We start from the raw sequence: 22,169 nt of genomic DNA on the forward strand, positions 1-22,169 counted from the left end.
CTTCCATTCATTCAGTCATTTACTCATGAAAGTACCAAATGCTGGCGATGAACACTATGTGCGAGGCCTCTCCTAGGCTGGAGACATAAAAACAAACTCTTTGTTTTTGAGGAGCACACTTTGTGACTGGGGAGACACATGTAAACAGGTATATATATTGGTGCCCCCTCTCTCCTTTTCATTGTCAAACTTTCTGGAAGTGTTGCCACCTCCTTGTTTCTCAATCCCTGTGGCCCTCACAGCTCTTCTGAAATAGACATCATGAGTCTGCTGGAACTTCCTATTTCCAAATATCCAGTCCTCATCATAGCACTCACTCACCTCAACCCTCTTGCTGGATTTGACATCTTGCTGAACTCCTGTCACAGCCTGGTTTCCTGGAGACAGAGTTCCTGTTCCAGCTACACCATTTACTAGGACGAGTCACATATCCTCTCAGACTCAGTTTACCCTGAGACTCTTTTTTTTTTTTTAATGCTTGTTTATTTTTGAGAGAGAGAAAGAGAGGCAGAGTGCAAGTAGGGGAGGAGTGGAGAGAGAGGAAGACACAGAATCCAAAGCAGGCTCCAGGCTCTGAGCTGTCCAGCACAGAGCCCCAGGCGGGGCTTGAACTCACGAGCTGCCAGATCATGACCTGAGCTGAAGCTGGACGTTTAACCGACTGAGCCACCCAGGCTCCCCTCCATCAACCAAGATTTTTTAAAAGTCTACATATCTGGGTTGTTGTGAGGATTAAATGGAGATATTGCATGAAAAGATTCTCTCACATGGTTTGTATTAAATAATTGTCTACTTTCCTTTGATGGCACTAAACATTCTTTTTAGTTCTTTGCCTGTCTCTCTTACTTAGAATTTCTTTGCTGGATACTTATCCTCCCCATCCCTTGAATTATAGGCATTGCTTTAATGGAAATTTGCTTTTTGGGGGATTTCCTCCCCACAATTCCAGGGCAAATCCAAGATTTCTATCTGGAGAGTCTATACCTTCCCAACCTCCCGCTCCAGAAGATTTGAGCATGGCATGTTACCTAGGCCTGACTAATCAGAGTTTTTCATTCTCTTGGACAAACAGTGATTGGTTCAGGAGGGGAGACCTCCTCTTAGAATCACTGAGACTCCAGGAGATTTCTGCTAAGGCTTCTGGGAGTGAGGCACTTTTTCCCATTAGGCTTGAAAGCGTTGAAGATAGAAGACCAGATGCAAATACAGCCATCCTGCCACTACAGGGGAGACCCAGCTTAGGAATGGAGCTAAGCCAGAGGGAGAAAAGCCAAAGGATGAAGGAAGAGAAACAGTCCTGGTGATACCATTTGGGCCTCTGCACCAAATTACACCTAAAAACAACATAGCATCAGGACTTCTTTGCTTACTCATTAAGTCCCTTTTTTGCTTAAGCATTAAGCCCTTTTTGGATGGAGTTTTCTGATATTTATAAGTAAATAAATTTTAACCAAGAGAGAAATGTTAACATCCACTCCTCATTTATTCAACAAGTACTCATCAAGCATCTTGTGTGTGCTAAGGACTGTGCTAGGAACTGGAGATACAAGTGTAAGTGAAACCCATCTCTGCCTTCAGGAAGCTAGTTAAGAGACAGGAAATAGGCGAAGACAACTTCGTGCCATTAGTATTGCAGAAATACAGCCTGCTCTGGAAGCACAAAGAGGGGTAGCTACACTGTCTCAGGCAATGATGGAAGACTTTCCAGGGGGCATAATCTGCATGGAAACCCAGAGGATTTATAGCCAGGCAATGATATAGGGAGGTATGAAGAGTGTTCTGTGCAGTGGGAAAATGGCCAGAAAGGACTCAGAGAAAATACAGAGCACCGGAAATTTTGGAGACCTGTGCAAAGTAAAATAGTGTTCTAAGGAGAGGGTCTGCCAAGAGTCCAGAGAGGTAAGCAAGAATAAAACTGTGAAGGACCTTGCAAGCTTGAGGGCTTTGCTTGGAAATGTGGGAAGGCTTTCAGCAGGGGAGTGTGTGGCCATGATCTCCTACTGCTACACACACACAAACGTACCATATATTCCTACAGCTGTCAATGTCATCTACTCCTAGGTTGATGATATCCAAATCTGTGTCTCGGGCTTCTGTCCTGAGCTCCAGGAGGACATCCTATGGCAACTTCAAGTAAATCTCTTCATTTTCCTCCCTTCTCTGTCATTCTGCTTGTGTCCCCAGATTCAGTAATAGCATTGCCCTCTTTCCAATCACTGGCTATAAAGCCCTGAGTCATGCTTCTCTCTTCCATTTCCTGTACCATACTCAGTGGTTGCCGTATCTCAGCAATTCTATTTTCAGATTGTCTCTTTCATTTTCATGTGAACTGGAAGCTATAGCTTTAATTTTCCAGAAAGCTTTCCCACCCCCATCTTCTGGTAACTGAGCTGGTATATGACCAAGGCCTGGCTTTTCATGGTGTTTGCAGCAGATAGATGCTAGGGTGACCCTTCATGATTCCCACTTCCTAGTGTTCATGCCTCTGTGTGATCCCCTCTTTGAGTGTAGGTGGGATCTATGACTTGCTTTTACCCGATAGACTATGGCAAAAGTAATAGAGTTTACATGATATAAGACCCATCTTGCTAGAAGGCTTACTCTAGAGATTTTTCTACAATAAAAATATTAAATATAATATAATTTTAGTTATAATATATTTTAATGTAATAATATATAATTATATAAATTATGTACTCTATGATATATAATTATGTATTATAAATTACATATAAAATATATAATATATAAAAGAGAAAAGATAGTCTACTGTACATGGTAAAGGGAAGTATTATTTTGTAAAATGTTTGTTTTAGTTGTATGTATGTATGTGTGTATATATATATATATATATATAGGGTCAAATGTAAAAAATACTTATAGTATATATATATATAATTATATATATAAGATCATACACTATATTTACTATAATACCATATATACTGTATACCATATTATAGTACATACAATATTAAAATTACATGCTATATATTATATGCTGAATATGTAATATATGTGTGTTACATTATGACCTAACATATATATACACAAATATAACTAAAATAAACATCTTACAAAACAATACTTATCCTTACTATTTACAATACACTATCTTTCCTTCTTTTCTATACTTTTGATGCTCTTTTAAAATCCTGCTTGCAGCCCATGTGCTTCTGTCCTCACCACAGTGAGAAATGCAGTTGCCCTGTGCTCTGAGCTGCATTCGCTGTGGCTGTAGGAGGTTGGAGATGTTCTATACCATGCTGAGGAGCCCCCAAACCAAGGCTTTTTTATGAGGAAAGAATCTAGAGCTCAGCTTGCTGCTGAGGATGAGGCTGAGACTTTAGAAGGAACTATAAGCCCTGATAGTTCAGAAATGGATTACAAGGAGCATGGGATGATTTCAATCAACTTCTCTTAGTCCCCCAGAGCACACTGAGATGCTCAACCACTGGATTTTGATGTTGCTCAGGAACCTCCTAACAATCCTGGATGAAAAGAATTCAGCAAGAGGGAGGAGTCTAGGAATCTCCTGAAAGAGTGGTTTCCAAAGCAGGAGAGAAGCCGACCTCAACCCCCAGGCATCTACCCGACCTGTTCCCCAGCAGCATTTTAAGGAAGTGCCAATGTGCTTTTGATCTGAGTGGAGAAATCCATTTGAAATAGAAAGCGAGTCTGGAAAGCAGAAAGATAAACATGTACAATAATCATAACTGAGAGCAAACAAGATACTTGGTGACTTGTTGGAGGAGGATGAAGATGAAAATGCAGAACCCTTGCAAAGCACGTAAAACAAAACATAATTACCTTGCGTTAGCAAAGACAGCGTTTTATGTACTGCTACACCGTATCGTTCTTGGGTTCTTTTATTTTCAAGCTAATAACCATGAAAATATATCTTTATACACAAACATTTCCCCCACTTTCTTAATGGGGATAATTTGAACTGATACTTAACGTCCTCTAAAATCACAATAAGTAACTGTGATGTATGTTGAATAATTGGAAATTTTGGGAGTTCATAGGAAAGCCATTATATAGACCACAAATAAGAACTATTGTAATCTTAAAAAATGCCAATATTCCCTATGCAGATAGTATTTTAGGTATTTTGAGGTAGGAAAAGTGCAAAAACTTCAGCTTCTTCAAGCAAGAAAGGCCCTTAGACAGGGCTACTTTTTATGATTGGTTTGCAGCAGTATTTTAAACTTTTATATTCAATTAATGCAAAAACGTTAAGAGAACATACTTTACTTTGAGAAACACAATAGTAACGAGGGTTCCCTTTTGTCTTTAATTCCCAGAATAACTTATTTAGTTACTTACACTGAATATTTTTAGAAAAGTTTCTTTTTTTGTCTTTCACATATATGAACAGGAAATAAAATAAGTAGCATATTGCATATACATCAGTGTACTGGTAGGTTACAAGTTTTCCCCAAGAAGAGCTCATTTTATAATTTAATTCAAGGGAAGCCAGTAGAAAATGTTCTATCAAGTTGCCTGAAATATAACGGGTTCTCAAATTACTTGAAATAGAATTCAGTGAATATGAATGAAGTTTCCGATAGTGTTGATACAACAAGTTCCATATGAGTCGAGTTGGCTTGCTACATATCCAGATTCTCAGTATTCCCAACTTCTGTTACGAACACACATTCCTCCATCTTTCTTCAACACCTTGTCCTGTTTTCTCATAGACCCTGCCAAGCTCAAGCTACCATCTCTTTTTCATGTATTTTTTAGTTTGTTATTTTGAGATATTTGTAGATTCACATCAGTTGTAAGACATATCACAGAGGAAGGGCTCCTGGGTGGCTCAGTCAGTTAAGCGTCCAACTCTTGATTTTGGCTCAGGTCATGATCTCACAGTTCATGGGACTGGGGCCCACATCGGGCTCTGAGCTGAGCACAGAGCCTGCTTGGGATTCTCTCTCTCCCTTTCTCCCTGCCCTTCCCCACCCATTCTCTCTCTCTCTCTCTCTCTCTCTCTCTCTCTCTCTCTCAACAAATAAATATTTTTTTAAAAAAAAGAAATATCACAGAGGAATCTCATATACCTTTCATCCAGTTTCCCCCAATGGTAACATCTTGCATAACCAGAGTGCAATATTACAATCAGGATATTGACATGAATGCAATCCACCCACCTGGTTCAAATGTAACCACTTTTGTGTGCGCTCATTTTGTGTGCACAGTTTATCACAGGTGTAGATTCACGTGCCACCACCACAGTCAAGATACAGAACAGTTCCATCATGGGAATTCCTTGTGGTTTTTTATAGCCACAGCCCTTTCCCCATGCCCTAACCTGTGGCACACACAAATCTGTTCTCCATCTCTATAATTTTGTCATTTCAATAATGTCATATAAATGGAACCATTCAGTATATAACCTTTTGAGATTGTTTTTTTTTTTTTTTTCCACTCAGCATAACTCCCTTGAGACCTATTCAAGCTGTTGCCTGTATCAATGATTCATTCTGTTTTATTGCTGAGTGGTACTCCATAAGACAGAGGTATGGCAGTTTGTTTAACCATTCCCCGGTAAAGGACATTTGGGTTTTTTCCCACTAATGGGTCAACATACAATTTTGAAAGATGTCTTTAGTTACTTGGCTCTGCTGCTAACCTTGTTCTCAAGCCACACTGGAGGTCTTGCTTTCCTCACACGTGGCTGGCTCATCAGCTGCTGTTTCTCTGTCCCTGTTCAGGGATATTTGTTTCTCATTTGTGCCCCCAAATACTCTACCTAGAACATCTTTGTCTAGTGAAGTCCTACTTACTAGAATAAGTTAGGTATGTTTTTTGCTACAAATCACAAGAAACTTGACTGAAGTGTCTTTTTAAAAAGGGGACCTTTTTTCTCACTACCATAACAGGTATTGCCTAGAGCAATAGAAAAAGATGTAATAATATTATAGAAAAAGCTTACTAAATTTTTCTATAATATTAGTAGTAAACATTTTAGACTTTGTGAGCCAAAAAGTAAAGTCAAAGATTACCATGTAAGCACTTCTGTAACAGGAGAGAAAACTCGTGCGCTGCCCCATTTGTTTGCTGTGGGCCATGTGGGTGTTACTCATGCTTCTCCTCTGTAGTTGCCTTTTGCTGCAGATATTCTTGCGAGAAAGAGCTTATCAGCATAAGTGGGAGGGGCCTGGCCAGGTAGGTAGGAGGGATGGCTACCTCACTGGTCAATGTCACTCTGCCCCAGTGACATCCAGAGTCCTGTGCATCCTATACTCCTGTGAGCCCAGCATATCAACTTGGGCAGCTAGCCAGAAACAAGGGGACTCACATAGTCACCAATCTCCAGACTGAGAGTCCACCACTCAGTTCCCACTTGTTGCCAACAGTGGAATCCCTAATATATTGGTGGTGGCCAGCTGGACCCTAGGCACTGGTGATGCATAGCTGCTGCTGGCCAGAGAGTCAAGTACCAGGAGCAGAGAGGAGAAGTAGGGGCAGAGGAGGATGCCCTGGCTTAGTCTCCTTGGCTTACCATGCTAGCCTGCTCAGGCAGTGCCCCTGAGGCTTACAAACACAAACTTGGCTTAGGGTCTGTAGCTTGTCAAAGCTTAGCTGGAGTAAGGTAATTGCTATTTATTGTTCGAGGGGTTCAAAGATGTCAGGATTGGCATCTTTGTGATTCTCTTTGTCTTTCCCTTATGGTCTCAAGATGGCTGCTTCAGCTCCAACCATGACTTCCAACCAAGTCAGAAGAGAGGAAAAATAAAAGGGATCATGACTATCTCCTTTACCAACAGAAGTTTTTCCAGATCCAAGTCCAGGTGGTTTTCTTTAAGTTGCATAGGCCAGAACTAGGTCTATGGTTTCATTCTCAGACAGAGTCTCTCAAGCACTGAGTTTGAATTGTCCTCACTAAGCAGATATGTATCTCTTTACAAATAATTCCTTCCAATCCCGGAGAAAACACCAAAGGGTCCAGTTTGGGTTACATATTCACCCCTATTTCCAAGGGTTTAGGAAACTCTGATCAGCCAGCCTGCGTCCATTCTTGACCCACAGGCCAGGGCAAGTGGGGAAATGTGACTGTTAGCACTGCCATGTGAGGGAGGGTGAGTTCCTAAAGGAAAAGATGCTGGCAGAAACAGATACCCACTACAGAAGAAGTCAATATGTTGCTGCTAAATGGAATTGAAGTATCATTATTAAGTAGTTATACTCAAGGTTTTAATGGATTTGTAAGTGCTGCTATCCTGGCAGTATGCCAAACAATTAACAGTATTTGTCTTCAAGAAATTTACAGCCTGGGGTAGACATTGGTTATTTGGCTAAATATGATTCTTTTGGTAACAAATTAAAAAATATTTAACAAAATAAAAAGCATAGGGGCAGCTGGATGGCTCAGTCAGTTAAGTGTCTGACTCTTGATCTCAGCTCAGGTCATGAGCTCATGGTTCATGAGTTCGAGCCCTGCTTCTGGCTCTGCACTGACAGTACAGAATCTGCTTGTGATTCCCCCCCCCCCCCCTCAAAATAAGTAAGTAAGACTTAAAAAGAAGCAAAATAAATAGCATAGGCCAAGCCATGAGATTCTAAATAACAGAGACTCAGAAGTAAGTCAGTGGTGTACTTTTGAATAAACAAACTGAAATGGAGAAGATTTAAATAATGTATCTGCAGCTGTACTGAAAGTAGTGACTGAAGTGGGGTCAAGCACACAGGACTGTTACCTTAGGAGCATGGACTAAATCTCTTGAATCCATCCAGCTTGGTGTTTTATGCCCTAAGATGACAGGCACTCCAGCCTGGCAGGCATGCAAAGTGTCTACAGGCTGTCATCATGCCTCACCTTGGCTTGCTCAAAGTGTCTGGCTAGACATGAGGCATCCTGCTGTGCTACCTGCCGCCCGGCTAGGACTTGGCCAATCAAGGGACCGTTTCACAACCAGTGATACAGGAGAGATCCTTGATGTTATAAGACATTCTATGTTTCCTCACTTTCCTTTGCCAACTGTAGAGTAGGACAGAGGCTGCAGAAGGTGGAGTGACAATTCTAACGGAAGAGGATGTGTTGTGATATGGTGGTGCCATTGGGGGGGGGTGGTCAGAGAGGTTGGTAGTAGCAAAGCAAAGAGCAGAAAATTCTCTTAATGTGTCCTAGACAGTTCAGTGCTGTCTTTATTTGATAATTAATGAATTAAACCACCATACCACAGTGTGCATCAATTCCTGCTTGTCAGCCACAGTCAATATCTTCTATCAGTTCAACAAGGATTGTTGATAGACTCAAAGTGGCCCACACCCCCTAAAATGAAGTTGTACTCTCCTTATCAGTGAAAGTTATCAGGACATGTAATACAAGCACTAATTACTGTAATTTCTTCTGCCATTAAATGATGCAAGCATCTTCCATATGTGCATGATGCCAGGGGTCTGAGGCAGAGAAGGAGAGGGAGTGTTGAAGGGAAAGACACCCAGAAGAATACAAGGAGACCTACAGTCTCCACTCTCACATGTCTGTGTGATTCTTTCAAGGTCTCTGGCTTTCTGGATCTGTTTTCTCATCTGTCCAATGATGGAGTAATTTCTAAAGTCTATTCCATCTTCATGAAAAAAAAATCTTAATGTTTACATTAAAAGCATTCTCAATTAGAACTTCTTTGATTATCAATAATAGAAACTCACTGGAGCTAGCTAAAAAGCTAAAAAGAGATATATGTTGGAAACTGTCGTGTGCAAGGAATGGCACTTTAGTATTTTCCTTTGACTCAAACAGAACCCGATTCTGATCCTTCATCCCATTGTGCCGGCAAGAACATGCAGGAGAGGGTTGTGAGGGTGCAGGGATGAGGACTGGAAAAGCAAGATGATATACAAAATATTTAACATCCTATACAGTCACAAAGGTGCATGCCAGCTGAGCATCAACCTGGTGGAAGGGGTTGGGAGTTGGTGAAATGGAGGAGTGAGGGCAAAAGAATTAAACAAAAGTAGCTCTTCTCCTTTCAGGCTCTTCCCCCCCCCCCCCCGCCCCCAAACAAGAATATTAGTACCTTAATAAACAACTCAACACATAAAGATACATAGGCACTTAATGGAGCTCAAGGGTAGAGACAAAGCCAGCCTGCAAGAATGAATTAGAACCAAGGGTTTGGAGACATTAAGACTCTAGATTCATCTCCTGCAGGCCCTTCTCTGTAGGAAAGACTCCCTCACTGTTTTCTTTCTCTTATTTGCTCCAACTGGCTCTGTCTAGTTTTCCAGTTTGCATGCTGCCAATATCTCCTGAATTTACTTCCTTGTTGTTCAAAACATCACATAGATTAAGGATGAGCTAAATCCAAATTCTTCATGAAGGCAGACTAATTGACAAGGCTTGGGTCAGGTACATTTTCTTGGACCATCTAGCTGTGACTAGAGTGACATAGTCATATGTGGCAGGGAAGAGGGAGCTGCTGTGTACTATTGCAGCTACAATGTAAATGGTAGTATAAGAATAATATTGAAAATATTTAACAGTTGGTATGAAATGAGCATCAGCCACTGAGAATTAACATGAGCCATAAAGACCCAGTATAGCTGGACAAGGGCTTTCTAGTTGTATGAGCCTGTGATAGGGACAGAAGAAGACCAGTTTCTAGAAAATGGGAAATAATCATGAACTGCACAGTTAATCAAAGAGCAATCTACTACAGAGTCTAAGAAAAAATAGTCAAATCCATTTTAAAAATGAAGTAATTGGGGCGCCTGGGTGGCGCAGTCGGTTAAGCGTCCGACTTCAGCCAGGTCACGATCTCGCGGTCCGTGAGTTCGAGCCCCGCGTCAGGCTCTGGGCTGATAGCTCAGAGCCTGGAGCCTGTTTCCGATTCTGTGTCTCCCTCTCTCTCTGCCCCTCCCCCATTCATGCTCTGTCTCTCTCTGTCCCAAAAATAAATAAACGTTGAAAAAAAAATTAAAAATGAAGTAATAGTGTTCCTGGAAACATTTAGCAATTAGAGAGATAATTTAAGTGTCATTTTGGTTTCTATTTGATTGGAGGAATAATTCCATAGAATGCTGTTAAGTGTTGTAAACAATAGCAGAAAAATATAGCACATGACACTCCATACTCTCTTTCACTCTGATTTGAGAAGGAAGACAGAAAATTTACAGGCATTTAATTGCAAAGTGCACAGTGTGTGCCCTGGGAGTCAGAAAAAAGAAGACATCCTTGTGGCCCAGAGAAGTCAGGGATGCCTTCAGAGAGTAGCTGAGGATGATTTTTATGGCTCCTTTAAGCATATAGATTTTCTGGGTTTTTTAATATTTATTTATTTTTGAGAGAGAGAGAGAGCATGAGTGAAGGAGGGGCAGAGAGAGAGAGAGACAGACAGACAGACAGACAGACAGAATCCGAAGCAGGCTCCAGGCTCTAAGCTGTTAGCACAGAGCCCAATGTGGGGCCCAAACTCAAGGACTGAGAGATCATGACATGAGCCGAAGCTGGATGCTCAACTGACCAAGCCACCCAGGCACCCCTTTTTTTCATTTTTTAGAAATGTTTATTTATTTTTGAGAGAGAGAGGCAGAGCATGAGTGGAGAAGGGGTAAGCATAAAGATTTTCCAAATTCTATGGATTAATAAAGGGACCCACCATCTGGACTTTGAGGGATGTACTCAAAAGGTCAAGGGAGCCTTATAGATCAAAGATGGGACTACAAGAAACTTTGCTAAAGCTCAAACACCAGCCTTCTGAATGAAGTGCAGATACATGCTAAACACAGAGGAACCTTGAAAACATCATGCTAAGTGAAAGAAGCCAGACACAAAAGTCACATATTAGATGACTCCCATTTAAATAAAATATCCAGAATAAGCAAATTCATGGAAACAGATAATTTGTGGTTACCAGAGACCGGAGGGAACAGAGAATGGGGAATGACAGCTAATGAGTATGGGGTTTCTTTGGAGGATGACGAAAATGTTCTAGAATTAGATAGTGGTGATGGTTGTACAACATTGCAAATACACTAAAAGCTACTTAACTTCACATTTCAAAATGATGAAATGTATGGTATGTGAATTATATCTCAATAAAAACACAAACAATAAGGAAAAAAAAAACACCAGCCTTCTGGTTAGAAATAACTTCTTTTCTCTTAGCCCTCTTTGCTTCACTCTGTAGACTTGTCCTACCTCTACCTGTGCTATGAATGTCTGTCAATTCACTGACAACTACCTACTTTATAATGCCAGACTAAAACCCTCCCCTGGGCTCCCATTGCAACTGAACATCTTCTCGGAAGATCCCACAGGCACCTCAAACCCAACATAAGGAAAATAAAATTGCAGTTTTGGACGCCACCTTCCTTTTTTCCCGGTACTTCCTCCTTTGGTTGACAGCTTCCCTGACTATCCAGTCATTTAAGCCATCCATGCGTAGGTCATTCTTTATGCCTTTCATTCATTCATTCATTCATTCATTTGTTTATCTTTTCAGTTAATATTTTTTTTAAAGACCTGCTATGTATCAGGCATGGTGCTATGTGCTGGAAACAGTGCTGGGATACCAGATGGTTTCAGCCTCTGCGGAGGATACTGCGAAGACTATTTAATCAAGAATTCTGACACAGTGAGATGAGAACTATGACCTAGGTAATACAGTGATCTGTATTTTTATACAAGCACACAGCACCAGGATCCAACCTCCTACTTCCAGTTAGTCACCAAATGCTATTATTGATTTTGCCTTTTAGATGCTTCTTAAATCTGGTGTTTGCTCTTCGTCCACAATACCCTTGCCTTCCTTCAAGCCCTCATCAGCTCATGTCTATCTGACTGCAACTGCCTCCTAACCAGTCTCTTTTCCCAGTTTCTCATGCCTCCAGCCTCACTAGTCTCAATTCCTTCTCCCGCATTGCCTCCAGAAAAATAAGTCAAAAACAAAATATCTCATGCAATTTCCTTGTTTATAAGTGTCTATCTATTGTAGTGACCCAATACACCTGGGGGCTATGCCGTGCTCCCATCAGAACAAGAACCTACAATAGCAGAGAAATTGATGACATGAAGAGGGTTTTCCCCCATCCCCAACTCTGGGGGGGAATCATTGTGCAGTTTTATTGTTCCTTCCTAGGACATGTGTAGTCCTTTATTATGTGACCCCTGCTTCCTTCTCCCATATCACCCCTTGCCATGGTTTCTCCCATGTGGTAGGATGGATTTTCTTTCTCCAATTTTCTCAATCTCCGTGGTCTACCTATCACCAAAGCTGAGACTGTTCCCCAAGGCAGAGAAATCGACAGGCTTAATATAACAATTCAAAATTGCTTGGCTAGCAAACAGTAAATGAGGCCACATGAAAGGTCTGAAGATCTTTCAGATATTTGACTATGAGGCCAGCTCTTAGGCTCTTTTCCCCACCCACTTGATTTGAAGCCCCTCACCCGGTCCAGCAGCAGAGGTGGATGGAACTGAGTGATTGACAGCCTCTCGAAGACTGACCACAAGAAGAGGTGGGATGCGAGCACAGCAGGGAGTGAAGGGAATGAAAAAGTTTAAATGTACCAAAGAAATGAGCAGGAGAGAGGAGACAGAGAGAGACAGAGAGAGCCCAAAGCGAAGGGATGATCTCCAGTCCTTGCTTACTTGGGGTACAGATCACATGGCCATCACAAATATTGATACTAAATCTTGGTGCTAGTTAGAGGAATCAGTGGGGTAAGAGGAGCTGTTCCTGAATTCTCTCTTCCCCTGAGGATTTTATGAGTTGAAACATGCCCCTGGAACCCAAAGTAAAGGGCTGCGTTTACTTTCTTTAATATTCTACATGTATGATTTAGTGACAGACAGTAAAACTCTTTGGTTATGGACTGTACCGTCTCTTCCTTCCTTGTTGCAGGCTGTAAGCAGGGGTTGCATCCATATGTGCCCTACACACTAGCCATTGTTATTCCTTCAAGTGTGGTGCTGTTATGTGCCTCTTGGCTTTTGTCTCTGCTGTTTCCTCAGGCCGAATGCTTCCCTCTTCTCCAGTTTGCTTATTTAGACCTCATCCTTCATGACTCACCTTGAGCTTTTGCTGACCCTTCCAACACTAAAATACCAGGTGACTAAGGAACTAGGCGCTCCTCCCTTGTTTTTCCATAATGTCCAGTATCCCTCTCTTATAGCCCTTGTATCATAATTGTTTGTATAAATATGTCTTCTCTATTAGAGGGGAGGATGGAGATTGCATCAAGTGTATCTTTTTATCTTTAGGTCTTAGCAAAGTGTTCTTTTTTTTTTTTTATTTATATATGAAATTTATTGTCAAATTGGTTTCCATACAACACCCAGTGCTCATCCCAAAAGGTGCCCTCCTCAATACCCATCACCCACCCTCTCCTCCCTCCCACCACCCATCAACCCTTAGTTTGTTCTCAGTTCTCAACAGTCTCTTATGCTTTGGCTCTCTCCCACTCTAACCTCTTTTTTTTTTTTTTTCCTTCCCCTCCCCCATGGGTTCCTGTTAAGTTTCTCAGGATCCACATAAGAGTGAAACCATATGGTATCTGTCTTTCTCTGTATGGCTTATTTCACTTAGCATCACACTCTCCAGTTCCATCCACGTTGCTACAAATGGACAGATTTCATTTTTTCTCGTTGCCACGTAGTGTTCCATTGTGTATATAAGCCACAATTTCTTTATCCATTCATCAGTTGATGGACATTTAGGCTCTTTCCATAATTTGGCTATTGTTGAGAGTGCTGCTATGAACATTGGGGTACAAGTGCCCCTATGCATCAGTACTCCTGTGTCCCTTGGATAAATTCCTAGCAGTGCTATTGCTGGGTCATAGGGTAGGTCTATTTTTAATTTTCTGAGGAACCTCCACACTGCTTTCCAGAGCGGCTGCACCAATTTGCATTCCCACCAACAGTGCAAGAGGGTTCCCGTTTCTCCACATCCTCTCCAGCATCTATAGTCTCCTGATTTGTTCATTTTGGCCACTCTGACTGGCGTGAGGTGATACCTGAGTGTGGTTTTGATTTGTATTTCCCTGATGAGGAGTGACGCTGAACATCTTTTCATGTGCCTGTTGGCCATCCGGATGTCTTCTTTAGAGAAGTGTCTATTCATGTTTTCTGCCCATTTCTTCACTGGGTTATTTGCTTTTCGGGTGTGGAGTTTGGTGAGCTCTTTATAGATTTTGGATACTAGCCCTTTGTCCGATATGTCATTTGCAAATATCTTTTCCCATTCCGTTGGTTGCCTTTTCGTTTTGTTGGTTGTTTCCTTTGCTGTGCAGAAGCTTTTTATCTTCATAAGGTCCCAGTAATTCACTTTTGCTTTTAATTCCCTTGCCTTTGGGGATGTGTCGAGTAAGAGATTGCTACGGCTGAGGTCAGAGAGGTCTTTTCCTGCTTTCTCCTCTAAGGTTTTGATGGTTTCCTGTCTCACATTCAGGTCCTTTATCCATTTTGAGTTTATTTTTATGAATGGTGTGAGAAAGTGGTCTAGTTTCAACCTTCTGCATGTTGCTGTCCAGTTCTCCCAGCACCATTTGTTAAAGAGACTGTCTTTTTTCCATTGGATGTTCTTTCCTGCTTTGTCAAAGATGAGTTGGCCATACGTTTGTGGGTCTAGTTCTGGGGTTTCTATTCTATTCCATTGGTCTATGTGTCTGTTTTTGTGCCAAGCAAAGTGTTCTTAGCACTTACATGGTCTTCAATAAATATTTCCTGAATAGATGAAAGAATTAATAATAGGACTACTGCATATTGAATAATAGGCACATGTCCCTACGTCTCCAGACTAAATCTTATTTAGTGGCCTCACAGCATCCAAATAAGATATTTCCCTTCTGACCTAAATGATTTGCTGACCCCCTTGTCAAAAATGTAGAGGGATTAGGACTAATTGGATTTGTCTAAAGAGGTAGAGAGAAGGGAGAGAGAGACTTAAAGTAGCCAGGCCTCATCTTGTTGCACAGTTTACTGGACTCAATCTCAATAAAATTGGATCAGCCAGCACAGTTCTCTTCTAGCCCTGATTTAATAGAGGGGATGAGAGATGTCGAATGCACCATTAAAGAGGAGCATGGCAGGAAAGGAGGTTGTTCAGGTCCAAAGGAGCTGGCTGATGGAGCCAGTCATGCCCATTAGTGGCTGTTAAGAGAAGGGGCACCTTGCATATTGCACTCAGCGTCCCCTCCGAGAACCTTGAGTTCTTGGAATCCAGGCATGCTGATTTTGACCTCCCTGCCATCTGCTTCCGCAGCACCACTGATGATGGGGTGACTCTGACACAGTTTATGGTTGCCTTAAGCAAGTTACTTCTTTTAACATCTATTTTAAAAAGAGAATAAAGATACTGTTTGCTGTTGTTATGAGGTCAGAAACATAGGGTACTCACAAAGCACCAACACATCACAATTGCTATAATTAATTTCATTATATTTTTGTCCTGTAATAATGTACAGTTAATTATAGTCCATTATAATTATACTTATGTGCAGAACAATGAACAACAGCCATTTGTTTACATATTTATTTTATTAAGGATATTTTGAAAAATGATGAAAGTTATAAAAAAGAAACTCAAGTTCTCCTGGAATATCACCATCGAGAAATAACCATTATGAATGCATAACTTTCTTTTGCTTTTCTTTCTTTCTTTTTTTTTTCTTGTGATATATATTTAAATTTATATTTATTTTTATAAGATCTTATTTTTAAGTAGTCTCTACACCCAACCGGCTTGAAGTTAAAACCCCAAGATCAAGAGTTGCATCCTCTACTGACTGAGCCAATCAGGCACCCCCATATATGTCTTTTTTTTTTTTTCCAACGTTTATTTATTTTTGGGACAGAGAGAGACAGAGCATGAACGGGCGAGGGGCAGAGAGAGAGGGAGACACAGAATCGGAAACAGGCTCCAGGCTCTGAGCCATCAGCCCAGAGCCCGACGCGGGGCTCGAACTCCCGGACCGCGAGATCGTGACCTGGCTGAAGTCGGACGCTCAACCGACTGCGCCACCCAGGCGCCCCTTTTAAAAAACTGGATTACACTGCACAGCCTGCTCTGTTTTGTTAAACCACAGAACTACAGACTGCAAGTTTCTCTATGCCATGTGGTCTGCATGATTTTTGAAGACAGTATAGTATTCTATCTCATGCATGGATCATAGTTAATTTGGTCAGGCCACAGTCATCATATTTTACCCCAGAAACTATTTGCCCTGTGAGATTCCTGCTGAAACTTCACATTGGCGTTGCCAGGATTCTAAGACTCTGGTCAAAACACCCAAACACCCAAAACACCCAAAGTGTTAGGTAATTCTTGGAGGCTCTCAATTTACATTTCCACTAACAGTGCATGAGTGTTTCCTTTTCTCTACATCCTTACCAACACTTCTTACTTCTTGTCTTTTGGATAATAGGTATTCTGACAGATGTGACATGATATCTCATTGTGATTTTTATTTGCATTTCCCTGATGATTAGTGACGCTGAGAATATTTTCATGTGCCTATTGGCCATCTACATGTCTTCTTTGGGAAAATGCCTATTCAGATCTTCTCATTTTAAAGGCCTATTTTTAAGTTGGATTATCTGGGTTTGTGATGTTGTCATTGAGTTGTATGAGTTCTTTATGTAGTTTGGATATTAACCCCTTATTGGATATATCATTTGCAAATATCTTCTCCGTTCAGTAGGCTGCTTTTTTTATTTTATTAATGGTTTCTGCTGCTTGGCAGAAATTTTCAGTTTGATGTAGTCTCATTGGTTCATTTTTGGCTTTTGTTGCTTTGAAGTCAAATCCAAAAAACGTCACCAAAAGCCATGTCAAGGAGCTTACCATGTATGTTTTTTCTTAGTAGTTGTATGGTTTCTGGTCTTATAGTCTAGTATTTAATCCATTTTGAGTTAATTTTTGTGTATGGTGTAGGATAGTGGTCCACAGTGCAAAGTGCTTTTCCTTTTCACTGCCAAGATAGTGGAAAAATGCCCTCAGTTTTCTCATAAGATGTTTCCTGTATGAGTTTTCATGTAGTAGGCCATCTACAAACCAGTATAGATGTTCCAGCAAATGGTTTAACTATATCATACTTCCATCTCTCCATGTCACAGTAAGGCTAACAGTTCTTACCCCCTTCCTACTTCTCATAAAATGTATGAAGTTTAGGGATATTATGTCATCACATGCACTTTGAGCTTCTTGGAAAAACAATGCTATATAAACACACCATGACAGTAATAGAAAAACAGTGTCAGTGTGGTATGTATACAACATAAAATGGACCAAATTATTTTGTTTAGAGTTTGGGACAAAAATAGCTCCTTAGTCTTGCATATCTATTTTTTAATTATGCTGTATATTGGCTGTGTCTGTGGTTTTCAAGGGCAATCTGAAAGGGAAATGTGTCTGATAGAATGTTGATTGGGTTAGCGGTTTAGCATTCTCATTTTAGAGGAAATTCTGCAATATCCCAGATCTTGCCTATTTCCAGCTTTTGGAAAAACCCCAAATCAAAATTTTGTTGCCAGATGAAAGTGTTACATGGAGGGAGGTTGGCTGTGAATTTCTATATATTAAAGGCCATCCTTACTATCCCTTATGAAAGATCCAGGAGACTTTTATTAATTCAAAAATAGGAAGGTCACATTAGGACTCTTTTTTCCAGAGTTACCAAAATATCACTGCACTGCCCAAACTGAAATGGGCCATCACCTCAGAGTAAAAAGTGGAAGAAGCTAGTGTGAGATCCAAGTAGTTTTAAAAGGCATGAAGGATGTGAATGTACTTAAGACGACTGAATGATACATTTGAAAAGTGGTTATGTGGCAAATTTTATATTATGCTTAATTTACCACAATTAAAACTTTTTTCAAAAGATTAAGGTGGTAACATGTTACGTGTATTTTACCACACTTAAAAGCTCCATTTATAAACAGAGCCCTCTGCCCACAGATAAAAATGCCTGACACCCATTGTACTTAATGCTGCACTTTCGTGCCCTCCGCTAGACGAAGGTTCCTAGGAAAGGAACATTTACCATTTTCTTAACATGACACTGAGAAAGCCTTAAAGGACTTGTTGATCTTCTTTTAAGACAAGAGAACCCTTCTCCACGCTCCAGGTGAAGGGAGAAGAAAAGCTGCAAGAATAATCAACATGGATTTCGCAGACTCATCAGCCCTCACTGACAGCTCCCTTCAGTTGGATTGAGCCTGGGGTTGGGCCTTCGTATTTGCTGACCTGTAATTTTGTTTCTAGAGTGGCAGAGAGAGGGAAAAAAGGGGACTTTTTATTTCTTCTCATCAGCTCTGCTGTACATTTATGATCTCTAGCCAAAAAAGAAACGCCTGTTGATATTGAAGGCTTGTGTTTTTGTAAATTCAGGAGAATTCCCTGACATCTTTGGGGTGAAGCAGAGATGGTGAGGCAAATCTACCAAAGGCCGACTGTGATATTTCCATCAGGATCTATATGTGCTGGACCTGTGATTCTGTGGAAAGAGCAGTGGCCCTGAAGACCAGGCCCCTTACTCTTTCCTAGTCCTGACTCTGCTTCAAACCTGGCCATTTAACTGCTGAGTCTAAATGTCTTCATTTATGAAATTCAAATAACCCCTGTTGGAAAACGTACTGTCTTTGCTTCATGATATTTTGCTGAAGATAAAGACAATAATGTATTTTTAAATGTTTTGAAAAGTGAAAACATTGCACAAATGTGAGGTGTTTGTTTAAACATGTCACTGAAGCAGGGTGGTAAAATGGCAAAGTGCCAGGTATCAACAAACCAGAGTTAGGCCTGATTGTTTCAGAAAAATAATGATATGTGGTGCCTGAGTGGCTTAGTGGGGCTCTTGATTTTGGCTCAGATCATGATCTCTGGGTCATGAGATGGAGCCCCCCATACCACTCAGTGCAGAGTGTGGAGCCTGTTTGGGATTCTCTCTCTCCTTCTCCCCATCTTGTGTTCTTTCTCTCAAAATATAGAAATTAAAAAAAAAAAAAAAAGAATGACATGAATCAAATGAACCTCCTCCAGTAGCATTGGTTCAGGCCATCTTCTCAGGGTTTTTCTTTCTTCCAGATCATGGACACTGCTTTTTAATAGCAAAGCCAATTTGATTTGTTAATTTGTTAATTGGTACTCCTACATCTTTTCTTTTTTTCTTTTCTCCCCCCCCCCCCCCCCTTTTTTTTTTTTTGAGAGAGAGAGAGAGAGCGCGCACCAGCAGGGGAGAGGGGCAGAGGGATAGAGAAAAAAGAGAGAGGGAGAGAGAATCCCAAGCAGACTCCACATTATCCCGAAGCCCTCTGCAGGGCTCCATTCTGAGACCCTGGGATCATGACCTGAGCCAAAATCAAGCGTCTGATACTCAACTGACTGAGCCACCCAAGAGCCCCAGTGCTCCCACATCTTAAGGGTATCTTTGCCATGGTAAAATAGCGACGTTGTGGGTGAGGAGAGCAAGTCTGGGACCAGGTGTGGGATTTCCCCTCCTGCCCTGCCCCCTTGTATGTGTAGATCATTGATACGTGGTCTGGCTAGTGAGCTGTGGATTGAGGATGTGGGGGTATAGAAGTGGTTCCTAGCTTGTCAGCATAAGAAGTTTGTGTGGTGCATAATCACGGGAGAGTACTTCACGGGTGTATCTCAGGGGTGTGAAAATGTGTGTCTACAAGGGCCCTCCTGGGTGCGTTATAACATGACTTCATAGACAGAATGACCCTGAATGTGCAGATGCGGGTGGCTGAGAGGCCAGAATCCGAATCCGTCTTGAGACTAAAGAAGAAGTTTGTTGTTGCCTTCCCCCTTCTCCCAAAACACCCCCCAAAACCAAAAACCAGAAAACCCTCGGAAATGGCCTCCTGGAGTGGGTTCTTGAAACGGATGGGGCAGCGGTTAACGTGTCTCTTTCTCAAGCCCTCGGGTGTGTCTAGCTGAAAGGGGGCTGCGCGGGTCTGACCCCGGGGTGGAAGGAAGAGGTGTCAGTCAACTTCTCGGTGAGGCGGCACCCGGGCCGCGGTGGGCGCGCGGGTCTGCGCATCCCGCCCCCGGCCGGGAAGGGGCGGAGCCGGGCGGTGCCCGCCCCCGGCGGTCCCCTCCCCCGGGCCGCTCCCCTGTGCCGTGCCCGCCGCAGTCACCGCCGCCTGCGGGAAGCTGGTAGCCGGGAAGCCGAGCCGGAGTGCGGGCCGGGCTGGGCTGGGCTCGCGCGCGGGCTCAGTCGCCGCTCCTGCCGGTGAGTCGCAGGCGCCGAGCCGGGGGGGTGGGGGATCTGGACCGCGACGTTGGGGAGTCCCCGGGACGCGAGCGCGGGGGGTGGGGGGGGGAGGGGAGGGATGTCAGGACCGCGACGTTGGGGAGCCCCACACCCCGAGCCCCGAGGGGCTTCCAGAATCGAGAGGTTGACAACGCTGAGCTCTGGGGCCGGCCCCGGTGTTGGGGAGTCTCAGAGCTTGAGCCCTGAGGGTGAGGCGGCAGGTCAGGACCCAGACGCTGGGGACTCCCGGAGCCCGAGGCTGGAGGACCGAGGGGTCAGGACCACGACGTTGGGGAGCTTCGGTGCCGGAACGAGGGTGTCCTGTCGGCATTCTCGGGGCGCCCTCCGCAGGGCGGAGGGGAACTGAAGCCGGTGGGGAGTGCGGAGGGAAGGAAGCCCGAGGCGGGCGGGGCGGGAGGGGAGCCCCGGAAAGGGTCGGGGGGTGGGGAGGCGCGTGGTTTCTCGAGGGAAAGATGGAGGGGCTTCTCCGAGAGGGGGCGCCGGGAGCAGAATTGTGGCGGGAGCCGGGGTTATGTTGTGGAGCACGGGGGGTCGGAGAGATGGAACGCCGCGGCAGAGGATCGGGGTGGCTGGAGGTGAGGGGGCTGGAGGGGGCAGGGACTCACGGAACGTCTCCGCCTAGGGGACACACCCTCTCGGTGGAACGGGGTCATGGAAACCTCCAGAGGGCATTCCCTCCGGGGAGCAAGACCAGTGCACCCCAGATGGGGGGCGGGAGGGACGAGGGAGAGGCATATCGATGACCTGGTGCGAGGACCTGCAGCCAGCCAAGGCACCGCAGCTTCCAGTGCATCTCTGGGCCCTGGAACACAGACCGACCGGGGGGAGATCCGCGGGCCCGGAAGGAATCTTTGCTGCATCTCCTGTTTCTAAGTTGTGTTAGAAGTGATTTTGCCCAGGGACCCATTGAGAACAGTCTGGGCTTAAAAGAGTAGTTAAGGAGTGAGATTTCAAATGTGCACGTAAGTTCTGTCTGTGTGTGCTTTTAGGCACATAATAAAGGTGTATTTAATTTCTAGATCCACTTGTGTTACTTGCTCCCCACTTTCCTATACTCTGTGAGAAGCTGTTTATGAGTAAAAACTGGAGGAAAATCAGCAACGGGGCCGGAGGGGGGAGGGGGGGGACACGTGCACGCGCGCGCGCACACATACAGGGACACACGGCCCACAAATGCACTGCATTCCACGGCCGAGTAAACACGAGAAGTCTTGTACAGTTTTGGATTGTTTGTGTTGGTGAGGACTTCCTATACTAACGCAAGTAGGAAGATACCTGCACGGAAGGTGGACTGTCCTTGACCGCCCTCTTACCCTGTTCACAGCCTGTATTCACCTCTGAGCTGCTCCACCCTTCACCAGGTCATCTGGCTGGGCACTAGGCTGTTTAGGACCTCAGTGGGTGGGTATCCAAATGTGTGTCTAGAGATAAATGACCAGTACATTTTTTCCCCCTGTTGTTTATTTTGGGTATCCAACTTCCTTCAATTAGTTAAATAATGTTGTGTATTAACATATCCCTGTGGTTAATTTTGTATGGTAATTAGTTTAATTATTCAGTATAACAGCTAATTCAAGATGAGCCAAGGCCCCAGGAATCCTATTGAGTGGATTTCTCCATTGGAAGTTTTCTGGGCTTTGAGGAGCAGGGGAAGAGAGATGACCCCACTCCTTTTCCTCTCTGCCGTAGATATAGATCCATCTTCTGACACACACTGAGATTTAAGCTTCCTGGGAAGACCAAGGGCTATTTTGGCAGCTAGCTGACGTTGGGCCTCTTTTTTTTTCTTCATGAAAAGGAAATCTCTTCAATAATTGTGCAAGTTAATGGAAAAGCAATTTATTCATTTTGCAAGTATCGTTTCAGGACAAACGTTTCTTTCTTTCTTTCTTTCTTTCTTTCTTTCTTTCTTTCTTTCTTTCTTTCTTTCTTTCTTT

At 43.0% G+C, this 22,169-nt stretch overlaps 1 protein-coding gene across 2 annotated transcripts in view; it reads left to right on the top strand.

Annotated features, from left to right (window-relative positions):
- Window positions 1–22,169, top strand: part of PAQR8 (progestin and adipoQ receptor family member 8) — a 119,665-nt gene that overhangs the window by 54,787 nt on the left and 42,709 nt on the right. Inside the window, exon 1 of one of the 2 annotated variants that reach the window (XM_040473756.1) lies at window positions 20,055–20,190. The exons of the other annotated variant lie outside the window; for it this stretch is intronic. The gene's annotated coding sequence lies outside the window, so the exon portion shown is untranslated. Of the gene's footprint in view, window positions 1–20,054; window positions 20,191–22,169 lie in introns of those variants that run through there. 2 annotated transcript variants of the gene reach the window in all.

The sequence above is a fragment of the Herpailurus yagouaroundi genome, unplaced genomic scaffold, assembly GCF_014898765.1.
Source record: "Herpailurus yagouaroundi ecotype Mexico unplaced genomic scaffold, PumYag 139, whole genome shotgun sequence".
NCBI lineage: Eukaryota > Metazoa > Chordata > Mammalia > Carnivora > Felidae > Herpailurus > Herpailurus yagouaroundi.